The sequence below is a fragment of the Myxocyprinus asiaticus genome, chromosome 37 (genome assembly GCF_019703515.2).
Source record: "Myxocyprinus asiaticus isolate MX2 ecotype Aquarium Trade chromosome 37, UBuf_Myxa_2, whole genome shotgun sequence".
Lineage (NCBI taxonomy): Eukaryota > Metazoa > Chordata > Actinopteri > Cypriniformes > Catostomidae > Myxocyprinus > Myxocyprinus asiaticus.
Genome location: NC_059380.1, coordinates 22,987,056 through 23,002,243, shown reverse-complemented (window position 1 = coordinate 23,002,243; position 15,188 = coordinate 22,987,056). Strand labels below are relative to the sequence as shown.

General features: G+C 38.4%; 1 protein-coding gene across 1 annotated transcript in view; it reads right to left on the bottom strand.

Moving 5' to 3' along the window:
- LOC127427679 (ras-related protein Rab-3A-like) overlaps nt 1–14,212 on the bottom strand; it is a 33,002-nt gene extending 18,790 nt beyond the window's left edge. Inside the window, exon 1 of the mRNA XM_051675410.1 lies at nt 14,129–14,212. The gene's annotated coding sequence lies outside the window, so the exon portion shown is untranslated. The remainder of the gene's footprint in view (nt 1–14,128) is intronic.
- Nucleotides 14,213–15,188: the final 976 nt, after the last annotated feature.

Sequence of the window (15,188 nt, the reverse complement as noted above, 5' to 3'; positions counted from 1 at the left end):
GCACATCTTATCACATGGCTTGTTCAGAGCGTTACCACGGAGACATAGCACGTGTGGAGGCCCACGCTATTCTCCGCGGCATCCACGCACAACTCACCACGTGCCCCCACGAGAGCGAGAACCACACATTATAGCAACCACGAGGAGGTTACCCCATGTGACTCTACCCTCCCTAGCAACGGGGGCCAATTTGGTGACTCCAGGGGTGGTAGTCAGCCGCCGGCTCGAGAGCACACACAAAGAGCTCTTGGTCAGCTTCCCAGGATGGGTGACAGACCCAGATCTATCCTGGCAAGATTCTTGTGGTTGGCTGACAGAGACTTTGTTCTACAAGCGGCGAGGAACAAAGGCAAGTTGTGCTGGGAGGACCACAACATCATGGTTTTTCCGGACTTTGCTAGAGTGACACAAGCGAAGCAGGACGGTTTCAAAGAGTGTAAAAAATTACTGCACTAACAGAAGGTAAGCTTGTACTGCTTTATCCTGAAGAGCTAAGAACTGACACCAAGGATGGACGCAATTTACATGCTTATGACAAGCTATGGCCTTCACTAAATCAGTGGTGTGAGTGGGTAATTTTGCCTGCACTCGATCAACAATACAAACTAAACATCGTGCATTTTACTGATGCAGCCTGAGAGGGTTTGTTGTTGTCTGCCCACTGGCTCCTGCCTCACTCTCTTTTTTATTTTTTTTCTCCCTTTTTTGACTTTGTGCATTCGTTCACTTTGTGGGTTCGATGTTATTGTTTACTGGGACCTATTTTTTTATTATTATTATTATTATTATTATTGCACAAATTTATGTACAGTTTAATGGCACAGTTTATGTTAAGGGGAAAGAAAACAAATATGATATATATATATATATATATATATATATTACACATACACACACACTGATCAGCCACAACATTAAAACCACTGAGAGGTGAAGTGAATATCATGTATTATCTCGTTACAATGGCACCTGTCAAGGGGTGGGATATACATTAGGCAGCAAGTGAACAGTCAGTTCTTGAATTTCACGTGTTGGAAGCAGGAAAAATGGGCAAGCGTAAGGATCTGAGTGACTTTGACAAGGGCCAAATTGTGATGGCTAGACGACTGGGTCAGAGCATCTCCAAAATGGCAGGTCTTGTAGGGTGTTCCCGGTATGCAGTGGTTAGTGCCTACCAAAAGTGGTTCAAGGAAGGACAACTGGTGAACCGGCGACAGGGTCATGGGCGACCAAGGCTCACTGATGTGCGTGGGGAGCGAAGGCTAGCCTGTCTGGTCTGATCCCACAGAAGAGCTGCTATAGCACAAATTGCTGAAAAACTTAATTCTGGCCATGATAGAAAGGTGTCACACAAACAGTGCATCGCAGCTAGCTGCATATGGGGCTGCGTAGCTGCAGACGGTCAGACTGCTCATGCTGACCTCTGTCCACCGCCAAAAGCACCTACAATTGGCACGTGAGTGTCAGAACTAGACCATGGAGCAACGGAAGAACGAATCATGTTTTATTTTAGATAATGTGGACGGCCGGGTACGCACCATTTACCTGGGGAAGAGATGGCAGCAGGATTCACTATGGGAAGAAGGCAGGCCGGCGGAGGCAGTGTGATGCCCTGGTCAATGTTCTGCTGTGAAACCTTGGGTCCTGGCATTCATATGGATGTAACTTTGACACGTACCACCTACCTAAAGATTGTTGCAGACCACGTACACTCCTTCATGGCAAAGGTATTCCCTGATGGCAGTGCCCTCTTTCAGCAGGATAATGTGCCCTGCCATACTGCAAAAATTGTTTAGAAATGGTTTGAGGAACATGACAAAGAGTTCAAGGTGTTGACTTGGCCTCCAAATTCCCCAGATCTCAATCTGATTGAGCATCTATGGGATGTGCTGGACCAACAAGTGCGATCTATGGAGGCCCCACCTCGCAACTTACAGGTCTTAAAGGATCTGCTGCTAACGTCCTAGTGCCAGATACCACAGGACACATTCAGAGGTCTTGTGGAGTCCATGCCTCGACGGGTCAAAGCTGTTTGGCAGCACGAGGGGGCGGTTTTAATGTTGTGGCTGATCGGTGTATATGAATTTAAATGTCTCAAACAGATCAATGATAATTTATGAAAAGTAATTATTGTTTTGGCTGAAATACAGGGGCAAAATCTTATTTTGGCTAATATTTATGCATTCAAAGTCTATGATCAGAACTTTTTTATAGATCTTGAGGGAAAGTTACAAGCAGCTGGGATCCTTCATGATATAGTTTTGGGTGGAAATGTCAATCTTTTAATGGATCCAGTCCTTGATCATAGTGATACAAAGGTGTGTAGACCCTTTACAGCAACACTGACACTACAGAGGATGTGTAAAAATCTTGGTCTTACAGACATTTGGAGACTTCTGAATCCATCTGGGAGAGACTACACCTTTTTTCATCACTTCATAAGATTTACTCTAGAACAGATTTTTTATATATATATCTAAGTCACTAAGTCATCTGCCACTGACTACTCAGTTGGGAATATTTAATTTCAGATCATGCTTTGGTGTGTTTAGAGATGTTTCCGCATATAGAGAAAAGAAAATCATATAGATGGTGCTTTAATACATCCATCTACAGGACCCAGCATTTCAACAAATGTTAAAGACAGAAGTCAATGTTCATGTAGAAACTAATTGGTCCTCAGTGTCCTCTGTGGGTGTGGCATGGGAGGCGCTTAAGGCAGTTTTTAGGGGGCAGATCACACAATATGCCTCATTCATTAAAAAGATCAAAGCACAGGAATTAATGGAATTGGAAAAGAGTTTTAAAAGTGCTGAAACAGAGCTGAAGCGCCAAATGTCATCCAATGGTCTTAGAGAGTTGACTCAGCTAAAGTATAGGTACAATACTTCTTTGTCACAGAAGGTAGAGTTTTGGTCACTCAGAGCAAGAGAGGCATACTTTGAGTCAGGGGATAAAGCAGTTAAACTCTTGCCAGATACATAAAACAGAGAGAGTTTTTTTCCACCATTCCTTCAGTGAAGTCTTCTGGAGGCAATATATTTACTTCTGTCACAGATATTAATAAAGCCTTTTAAGAATTCTATTTCAATCTTTATAGCTCCATGTCTATGTCTACCGATAAGGATATTAGCAAATTCGTAGAGCCATTAGAACTCCCTAAATTGATGAGTGATCAAAAATACTTTCTTGACTCAGATATTACTTTGGAGGAGCTTGATGAGGTAATTAAAGCCTTGCCAACAGGGGCACCGGGGCCAGATGGTTTTGCCGCAGAATTATTTTGATCACAGAACTCCACTTATAAGTTTACACAAAGTCATTAAAAAGGTGAACTACTGCCAACCATGATGCAAGCCATGATCAGTCTCATTTAAAAAAGATAAAGACCCAAATTAATGTAAACATTATCGTCCTACTTCCCTATCCAGGTAGATGTAAAAATATTGTCTAAAATACTGGCTAATCAATTAAGCAGAGTAATTACATCTATTATGCATATAGATCAAGTGGGGTTTATTTGTGGTCGTAGTTCTTCTGATAATATTAGACATTTTATAAATATTATGTGGTCAGTAGCGAATGCTCAGACCCCAATTGCTGCCATCTCACTTGATGCTGTTTGATAGGTAAATTTTGGAAATTTACGGGTTTGGGAAACAGTCCAGAATATTATCTGTGAGGTTTTAGGTACTCAAATTTCATTCTGCCCCACACTATGTATATTGGGTGATGGGGCAGTTATTAAAGTAGGTGACAAATATACAAAAATCTGGGTCCAAATTAGTGTAAATATTGGCAGACAGATAATTCTTAGAGGATGGAAGTCATTTGGCGCTCCCTCTTTTCAAAAATGGTTTACCGAATTGGGCAGGGTGGTGGCATTTTAAAAGATGTCATATAAGCAGCTTGGCAGATTATATACATATGGCAAGAAATGGGACAGGTATTTGTCCTATCTGAAGGCTGTCGGTGAGGACCACGTGGAGAGAGGCAAAACTGTGGTAGTAATTGTGGTTTCTGTTATATGTGGAATTCTTTCTTTTCTCTTTGTTTGTTGATTTTTATATTTTTGATTTTCTCAAATATTTGTTGTTTGTTTATACACTCTATTGCCAAAAGTATTCGCTCACCTGCCTTTAGACGCATATGAACTTAAGTGACATCCCATTCTTAATCCATAGGGTTTAATATGATGTCGGCCCACCCTTTGCAGCTATAACAGCTTCAACTATTATGGGAAGGCTTTCCACAAGGTTTAGGAGTGTGTTTATGGGAATTTTTGACCATTCTTCCAGAAGCGCATTTGTGAGGTCAGACACTGATGTTGGACAAGAAGGCCTGGCTCACAGTCTTCACTCAAATTTATCCCAAAGGTGCTCTATCGGGTTGAGGTCAGGACTCTGTACAGGCCAGTCAAGTTCTTCCACACCAAACTCACTCTTCCATGTCTTTATGGACCTTGCTTTGTGCACTGGTGCGCAGTCATGTTAGAACAGGAAGGGGCCATCCCCAAACTGTTCCCACAAAGTTGGGAGCATGGAATTGTCCAAAATCTCTTGGTATGCTGAAGCATTCAGAGTTCCTTTCACTGGAACTAAGGGGCCAAGCCCAGCTCCTGAAAAACAACCCCACACCATAATCCCTCCTCCACCAAACTTCACAGTTGGCACAATGCAGTCAGACAAGTACCGTTCTCCTGGCAACCGCCAAACCCAGACTCGTCCATCAGATTGCCAGATGGAGAAGCGTGATTCGTCACTCCAGAGAACGCGTCTCCACTGCTCTAGAGTCCAGTGGCGGCGTGCTTTACACCACTGCATCCGACGCTTTGCATTGCACTTGGTGATGTATGGCTTGGATGCAGCTGCTCGCCATGGAAACCCATTCCATGAAGCTCTCTACGCACTGTTCTTGAGCTAATCTGAAGGCCACATGAACTTTGGAGGTCTGTAGCGATTGACTCTGCAGAAAGTTGCCGACCTCTGCGCACTATGTGCCTCAGCATCCGCTGACCCCGCTCTGTCATTTTACGTGGCCTGAGTTGCTGTCATTCCCAATCGCTTCCACTTTGTTATAATACCACTGACAGTTGACTGTGGAATATTTAGTAGCGAGGAAATTTCACGACTGGACTTGTTGCACAGGTGGCATCCTATCACAGTACCATGCTGGAATTCACTGAGCTCCTGAGAGCGGCCCATTCTTTCACAAATGTTTGTAGAAGCAGTCTACATGCCTAGGTGCTTCATTTTATACACCTGTGGCCATGGAAGTGATGGGAACACCTGAATTCAATTATTTGGATGGGTGAGCGAATACTTTTGGCAATATAGTGTATGTGTGCATTGTATAATTTAGGCTTAGACCACAGGGATGTTTGTTGAGGGACAGGGTGGGGTTGAGGAGGGGGAAATAATGGGGGTTAAAGTTGATTCTGTATATATATATATATACACACACACACACACACACACACACACACACACACACACACGTGTGTATATATATATATATACACACACGTGTGTGTGTGTGTGTGTGTATATATACACACACACACACACACACACACACACATATATATACATACATATATATACACACAGTTAATATGACTGATCATGCAAAAAAAAAAAAAACAACTGTCTTTTATTTAAGGATAGTGATCATATGAAGCCATTTATTAATCACATAGTTGTTTGGCTCCTTTTTAAATCATAATCATAACAGAAATCACCCGAATGGCCCTGATCAAAAGTTTACATACTCTTGAATGTTTGGCCTTGTTACAGACACACAAGGTGACACACAGAGGTTTAAATGGCAATTAAAGATTCATTTCCCACACCTGTGGCTTTTTAAATTGCAATTATTGTCTGTGTATAAATAGTCAATGAGTTTGTTAGCTCTCACATGGATGCACTGAGCAGGCTAGATACTGAGCCATGGGGAGCAGAAAAAAATTGTCCGTAACAAGATAATGGAACTTTATAAAGATGGAAAAGGATATAAAAATATATCCAAAGCCTTGAAAATGCCAGTCAGTACTGTTCAATCACTTATTAAGAAGTGCAAAATTCGGGGATCTCTTGATGCCGAGGTCAGACAGACCAAGAAAGATTTCATCCACAACTGCCAGAAGAATTGTTCAGGATACAAAGAAAAACCCACAGGTAACCTCAGTTACAGGCTGCTCTGGAAAAAGACAGTGTGGTTGTTTCAAGGAGCATAATACTTGTTGACCCCTCTCCAAACATAGCGCTTATGGTTGTGACCATAAAGCTCTATTTTGGTCTCGTCACTCCAAATTACAGTGTGCCAGAAGCTGTGAGGCGTGTCAAGGTGTTGTCGGGCAAATTGTAACCGGGCTTTTTTGTGGCATTGGCTTCTTTCTGGCAACTCATCCATGCAGCTCATTTTTGTTCAAGTATCGTCGTATTGTGCTCCTTGAAACAACCACACCGTCTTTTCCAGAGCAGCCTGTATTTCTCCTGAGGTTACCAGTGGGTTTTTCTTTGTATCCTGAACAATTCGTCTGGCAGTTGTGGCTGAAATCTTTCTTGGTCTACCTGACCTTGGCTTGGTATCAAGAGATCCCCGAATTTTCCACTTCTTAATAAGTGATTGAGCAGTACTGACTGGCATTTTCAAGGCTTTGGATATCTTTTTATATCCTTTTCCATCTTTATAAAGTTCCAATACCTTGTTACGCAGGTCTTTTGACAGTTCTTTTCTGCTCCCCATGGCTCAGTATCTAGCCTGCTCAGTGCATCCACGTGAGAGCTAACAAACTCATTGACTATTTATACACAGACACTAATTGCAATTTAAAAAGCCACAGGTGTGGGAAATTAACCTTTAATTGCCATTTAAACCTGTGTGTGTCACCTTGTGTGTCTGTAACAAGGCCAAACATTCAAGGGAATGTAAACTTTTGATCAGGGCCATTTGGGTGATTTCTGTTATCATTATGATTTAAAAAGGAGCCAAACAACTATGAGGTAATAAATGGCTTCATATGATCACTTTTGCATGATCAATGCCAAAATTTCACAATTTCTGCCAGGATATGCAAACTTTTGAGCACAACTGTATATATATATATATATATATATATATATATATATATATATATATATATATATACACATACATATATATATATATATATATATATATATATATATATATATATATATATATATATATACACATATATATATACAGTATATATATATATATATAAACACACACATACAGTATATATATACATTTTGCTTATTCTGTTTTTTATACAAGAATCAATAAAAGTGTTAATAACAAAAAGAAAAAGAAATTATATATATATTTATGTATAAATTTGTCTTCAAATCTAGTCTGATCTTCATCTAAGTTACAATAATGAACAAACACAATCTGTTTGAACTAATAACACACAAATAATTGTATTGTTCTTGTATATATTTAATACATCATTTAAACATTTACAGTGTAGGCTGGAAAAAGTATGTGAACCCCTAGGTATGACATCAACAAAAGCTAATATAGTTAGGAGTTGGCTAACCTGGTATCCAATTAATGAAACTAGATTGGAGGTGTGGGTTACAGCTACTCTGACTTATAAAAAGTACTCAAACATTTTGAGTTTGCTATTTACAAGAAGCATTTGCTGATGTGGACCATGCCTCGCTTAAAAAAAAAAAAAAAAAAAAAAAAAAAAAAAAGAGCAAGACCTACGATCAAGAATTGTTGCAGCTGGAAAGGTTACTAACAAAGTTATCTCGAAGAGCTTAGATATTCACCTGTCCACAGTTAGACACATTGTCTGTAAATAGAGGCAATTTAGTACTGTAGCTACTCTCCCTTGAAGTGGCCATCCATCCAAGATGATTCAAAAGGCACACCACAGAATGCTCAGTGAGGTAAAAAAGACACTATAGTTACAGCTAAAGACTTAAAGGAATCATTGGAACTGGTTAACATCTCTGTTCATGAGTCTACTATATGGAAAACATTACATGGTGAAAGAGGCTGCTGCTTTCCAACAAAAACATTGCTGTGCATCTGAAGTTTGCCAACCTTTGACCACCTTGACACTCCAAAACGCAACTAGGAAAATGTTTTGTGGACTGATGAATCTAAGGTTAAATTGTCTGGGAAGAACACGCAGCACTACGTATCACGTAAAAAGGGCACCGCATAAGGTGAAGTACAGTAGAGGGAGCATCATGAATTGGGGCTGCTTTTCTGCCTTGGGGCCTGGACTGCTTGCCATCATCGAGGGAATAAAGTTTACCAAGATATCCCAGGATAATGTCAGGGCGGCAGTGCGCTAGCTGAAGCTCAGTAGAAGTTGGGTGATGCAGCAGGACAGTGATCATAACATCAAAGTAATTCCACTTGAGAAAGTGAGAAGTGGCCAAGTCAGAACCCAGAACTTAACCCAATAGAGATGCTATGGAATGACCTCAAGAGAGCCGTTCACACCAGACATTCTAAGAATATGTGCTGAACTAAAGCAGTTCTGTTTGGAAGTATTGTCCAAAATTCCTTCTGAATGTTGTGCAGGTCTAATCTGCAGCTACCGGAAACACTTGGTTAAAGTTATTGTTGATAAAGGAGGATTGACCTCCTTTTTAAATCCAAGGGTTTGCTTACTTTTTCCACAGCATGGGATGTGTTCAATTAAGCCACAAAAATTATAATTGTTTGTGTGTTGTTAGCTTAAGCACACTGTGTTTGTACATGTCACTTTGATGAGACCATATTTTATGACCAATTAATGCAGAAAACCAACTAATTCCAAAGGGTTCACATACTTTTTCTTGCCACCGTATATGGAGCATGTGTATATATATATATATGAATGGGAGAAATCATAGCAATACGTATGGCAGCTCCCAGGTTACAGTTCAAAAAGCAAAATGCTTTTTTGAAAGAGGCATCGTAACTCTCAATATGGAGGCTGCAAAAATGGAAGTGCCACATAACAATAAAAAGAGCCAATTGCCTGTTTGTTTACTCTAGAACACGCACCTGCATTAGCTAAACCAGCCTAAAAAATAAATATATTTGTGAGATTTGAGCTTAAGAAGTGCAGTTTATGATACCAGTGTTGTTAGATTTTATGCCTGATTTGAAACATGCATTTGGAGCGTAATCTTGACCAACAGCTTTGGAGATTTCAGTCTTTCCCAATACAAATATTTTTGTATCCATATAATTCTCAGATTTTTTTTTTCACCAATTAATTAAGCCAATTCTGTAGGTAAAATGTCTAATCAGACTGGTGTTCATCTCTCTAAACGAGTCGTCTCAAATTCTACTTGGAGAGTAGAGGTAAGGAACATGCACGTACACAAACAGACACTGGCTATGTTCAGAATAGCATACAACCAACATATGCAGTGTATTGTATGTATAAATGAATTGTATACACAATTTCTGTATGTATGGAAAACCCAGATGAACTACTGCATACTACACGTACATAATACAACAGAGCACACTGCTCTGGGTTGTGTATCCCCACAAAGCAATGCTGACTTGACCTTCTATTTTCAGTGTGATGAAATAACCATTAGTAAGACCAGTCATTATTTTTAACATTTTTTTTTTTTTTTACATAAAATTTGATTAAATCCTTGAAGAGTTCTGTTCATCATAAAGTGAAGGGCTTCCATCTCAAGCATTTTCAATACTGTGTCAGAAAAAACAAAACAAAACAAAACTCAACACAAAAGACAGATTTGAGATGTTGGCAAATTAGCATCCTATTCAGTTTCAAGAAAACATGCAGTGTTGGGTTTGAGTCCACCTTAGTCGAGTCCGAGTCTTTAAACAATCGAATCTGACTCAAGACCGAGTCCATAACAGGCCGAGTCCGAATGAATCTGTTCATGAATCTGAATTCAAATTGTAACCGTAAACTCAACATCAATATTTTAAGCTTATTTTATACTTCACAACTAAGAAAAACAGTTTGTCAATATAAATGTAACAAAAACACCTCTGTTGCCTTTCATATATATTTTATGATCAGTATCCTGATGAACAAACTTCAAAGTGGTTTCAGAATGAAAGCAAATGCTTTAGGAGTATGAAGACAAAACTGTCCTTCAACACAATTCTTATTGTGTTCTGCTGACATTTCAGTTATTTGTTGCTTTTTGCCCTCCACTCAAACATAGACTAAAAGTGAAAGCTGCATTAGTCATTACAACCAAGGTTATTATGTTTCGAATTTTAATATAGTTTTTATTTCTACTTCATTTTCAATGTGTCAATTCAATGTAATTTAGTTTTATTTAAACTAAATAAATAATAGTCTACTGAGATTCCTTTCTGATTCTTTTTTCTCTATCTGCCGATAGAGTACATACAGTATGAATACAGTACATACAAATGAGTCAACACAGTAGTAATTAGTACTCGCTGTGAAGTTACATCTCATGATTTGACTGCAAATGCTACATCCAAAAACACTGGAAAAGCCCATTGATAATATTAGGGCCATGTCGTCACAGACATGATTTTCTAGTTAATTTGTGGGAAACAGCACAATGCAGGGCAGTTTTGTGTGCTGCTTGTTAACCTAAATCCCTGATGCGTCAGTGTGCGTCTCGCAGCAGCTGCCGCAGAAGATAAAAAAATAATAATAATTGATATTTGCTTAAGCAGCAGCTGCGTTGGTCTGCAATCAGTCTGAAATCTTTAAATACCAACCAAAGAAAATTTAATTGAGCTCTTTTTTAACTGCAAAAACATGGAGAATAACAATTCTGAGTCATTCATTTAACAGAATTGTCCTTCAAATGTGTCAGAGATGTAGGCAAAAAACAGACGTGCATAAGTTACCCAGTGGTTTACAATAAAAATAAAATAAAATAAAAATGTAAAATAAAAACATCATAACCAACTAAATTCATCTCGTAACATGAAGTTTAGCTTCATACACAAACTATGTCATCGAATAATACATTTATTTTATAGTCTATAATTAAATTATAAACAAAATATTTCACTGCCCAAAATATCCTAATTTTTTATTGTGCATGGTTGAATTTTATGAATGGTGGACAAATGCTGTAAAAGAACGTATTTTAAGCAGCTCGTCAATGCTTTGAAAATAGTCAATCAATAATAAATAGGTGCTGTTTATCTGTTTAGAGTTGCTGTCTAATTTAGCAATAATGCTTTTTCCCCCGACTATTTAAAAAGTTACACAGTTGATTCATCAAGCTATTATGATCAGTTCAAGCTGACAACACTGCGTGGACCACAAGAGACTACAGAAGCCTGCATGTGTAGATACGTTACACCTAAAAAGACTTAATATCCAATATTAATACTATTTTTATGTATTTTTATTTTGATATGCTGTTTTTAGTCAACTGTGAGAGACATGATGTGGGTGATTTGACTCAGTGAAGTTCTTGATTTTATGTTTTTAAGCAAGATGAAACCGCAATGCAAGCACCGTCTTGGCTGCACAAACACCACACGCAATTTTACCAGTTGTCAGGTCCCATGCCGTTCTAAACTGCCTTGTTTAGTTCTATTACATTGGATATATACCTGTCTTTAAGTTTTCATCGTGCCAGCCACCTCAGTAGTCCATGTTATACTTTTAAGCGTATTGGTTAACTGATGAGTGTGCCTGTGCACGTGCATATGAGTGTGCGTGTGTTTGCTTAAACAGTGAAACAACTCTGGCTACGTCTACGACCTCAGGGGCTATTACAGCTGCATGTAGACAGAGATTTGTTAATGAATTTCTGTTTTGTTATTTTTTTTTCATTGCATCACAGATGTAATGAACTCGGAAAAAAATCCCAAGTCCCAAAGGCTTGAGTCCAAGTCAAGTCCGAGTAAAAATGCATCCGAGTCCGTGACAAGTCCAAGTCCATTCAAATTGGACTCATGACTCGGACTCAAGTTCCCCAACTCTAGAAACATGATCACTGGATTGAAAGTCGGAAGAGAACAGATTGGATGGTTTTAGGGGAAATAGGACATTCTTAACCTGTCCAATAGGTACACAAAAAAATCTCCAACATAGGGTACAATGGGGGTAAACGGCACTTTTGGTTATATTTTCTCCTAAAACACTAAATAGCAACAAAAACTACCACAGCACTGTCTAAAACACCAGTTTTACTATACAATACAAAATTTTGCTAATCCATGAGTACATTGCGTGCAATGTTTAAAGGTTGATTTTAAGGTAATTGATCTAATATTTAATCATTTTTTAAATGTTGCTAATGAAAATCCATGAAATTACTGCATTTGTTTTGAGACAAAATACTTATGTCATTTTTAGTTTTGGTCAAGGTGATTCAATCAAAAGTTTTTAATTTACTGTCCAATAAGTGAAAGGATTGTATTTGGCATAAAAAGCCCCCCTGTTGCATAAAACTTGGTTTTTCTCAAGTGGGGAGAATAAATTTGATATGTAGAATGTTCAAGTTGGGCTCACAGTGACATGATCTAATCACTTCTTTGCTTATAGAATACTTGAGTTATTTGGAATACCAAATGTGCTTGAAATGAACAGGGAATGCTGCACCCTTATCTATACTGGTTCTTTTGAATAAGCGTGATCTTTGATACCACCACCCCCCACCCCCCAAATAAAGCATCTTGATGTCTCAAAACGATTTGCTTAAGTTTACAAATTTTGACCTATAAGTAAAGCCCCTATATCTACACGATATCTCTATAAGCCCCCTGGGGGCCTTTTACCCCATGTGTGGTCTAAAATGCCCCTTGCCCCTAATATATATATATATATATATATATATATATATATATTTGCAATCTTGATCCACCTTGTTACCAGACAAAAAGCTAATTTTCCTTGTGTGCAGCCCCGTTGTACCCCTGCTACGTTTTATCTAATGCTTTTGAAAGAGTCTACCTAGCCAATAACTTCCACAAGACACAGCACAAACAGAAAGTAACACGTCTCCTCAAGAGACCCTGCAAACTGATCTGCGATTCAGCACACCTCGTCTGGTGTGTCTGAAAGATTCACAGAGCACAAAAGCATCCTACAGTCAGCATGTCTGCTGATAACAGGGGCTTCAGCAAACTAAAAATAGAGGCAAAGTTTTAGGGCCACACAGGCCAGCTGCTCTCTCAGCCTTAGAAAAACCGAACCATTAGACTGCCTTAGGAGGGGGACTGAGCGCATCTTTAGAGTCATAATGTCAAAGAAAAAAGGGTTTCTGCAGCAGAGACTAAAAAAAAAAAAAAAAGCTCAGGCTCTGCTCTAGAGAGCGCTTTTCACTTCCATTAGATTCAAATGATCCGGATAATCAAGACTGACAGCATTGGCCACTGTGTGGTCAGAACTGCTTTATCCAAGAGCTTTGAATCCTATTTAAAATGCATGTTGTTTTTATGCAGATATAACATTATAAACGAAGCATCCCAATATACTGGGCCAAAACGCGTTAATGTGGTTGTCCAGACTCCAGCAGGGAAAAATCAATGACACCTTTCAAAACACGGACATAAAAGACTCAATAATAGCAGCTTTGCTGAATTTTGGAGAAAGGGACAGTATATAAATCTCCTACATTAGATAAATATATGGCATCATGATTGGATGACATCTAAGATGATCTCAGATCATGATCTAAGATGTGCAATCATGATGCCATGAATGATTCTATGAGATCCAATGCCTAAATTTAATCAGCAATGGCAATTTAAATGAATCTTATAATACAAGATCCATATCCGAGCATCCTTACATAATAGGAAGCAGCACATGTACACGCAACACGGTTGCGGAGGATATTTTCACTTGATTCACCATCTAGTGGTACGATGGTAAAGAATACAGCGATCTTGAATAATTATTCTTATTTTGCTATAAAAGCGGCAAATAATCGTTTGAATCCGAGCCATGCAACGCTAAGAATTAATGTGGCAGATGCGCCTTTCATAGGGAGTATAAATAGAAGCATAGGATGCGCGATTGTCCATGACACATGAAGGTTATTCTTTTTGCTATCAGCTCATTTTCTCAGCATTCCCTGTGATAAATGCGCACATAAAGCACAGATTCCGATTTATTTATTGCAGGAATATTTAAAACACACTGTTTTCTTACCGTAAAAGCCGTTTTAAGCGTCACTTACGCCAATACTGCGCCTCTTCCAACACCTGCAGACACTTTGACGTCACAACACTTGTGATGCACAGAGGGGGCGGGGTCAGAACCCACAGTACGCTTTGATTGACGCCTCGGAGAACTAATACTACAATGCAATCCCACCCACAGGATGTAAAATATTCAAGATGCTTTAAACCAGCATCATTCATTATTGAGGACCTGTCTTAGGTCTCTATAATTAATCAATTAAAATGGTCTTCGAAAATGACCAGCTGACACACAGGTATTTGCTTACATGAACAGTGCATTTGCGTGAAGGATTGTCCTTTTCGCCACACTTATATGTAACCAATGTCTGACTCTTTATTGTAGTTTTGTTTTTGTCCATTTTAAGAGTTCACATGCCAACCATGGTTGAAAATATCATGGGCTACAGTATTGTATTGTATTGTTATTTCTGTAAAATCATTAATAATAATAATAATAATAATAATAACTATAACAATAATTGTAATCATCATCATTTTAATAATTAATCTACAACAATCATTTCTGTGTAAGGTTGCCACCTTGGGCCCAGTAGAATTCCTGGCCACACTATCAATGACTGAAAAAAGAACTGCTGGCCATCATATAGGAAATAAAACACTTTTTTAATGACAGTTTCCACTTTGTTTGATCTGGAAATGACCACAAAACAGCATATAATTCATTCAAATAATAACATCAATCATTTTATTGTGTTGATGTTTAAAATATTGTTTACTTTTTCTATCCCTGAGCAATTTTCTTTCAGAGTTCAGGGTCATATCTATCTATCTATCTATCTATCTATCTATCTATCTATCTATCTATCTATCTATCTATCTATCTATCTATCTATCTATCTATCTATCTATCTATCTATCTATCTATCTATCTATCTATCTATCTGTCTGTCTGTCTGTCTGTCTGTCTGTCTGTCTAACTATATACAGTTTTTTATGTTTTTATTTTTATTTTACTATTAGTTATTTAGTTTATAATACTATATTTATAATACTAGTTTTTAGTTACT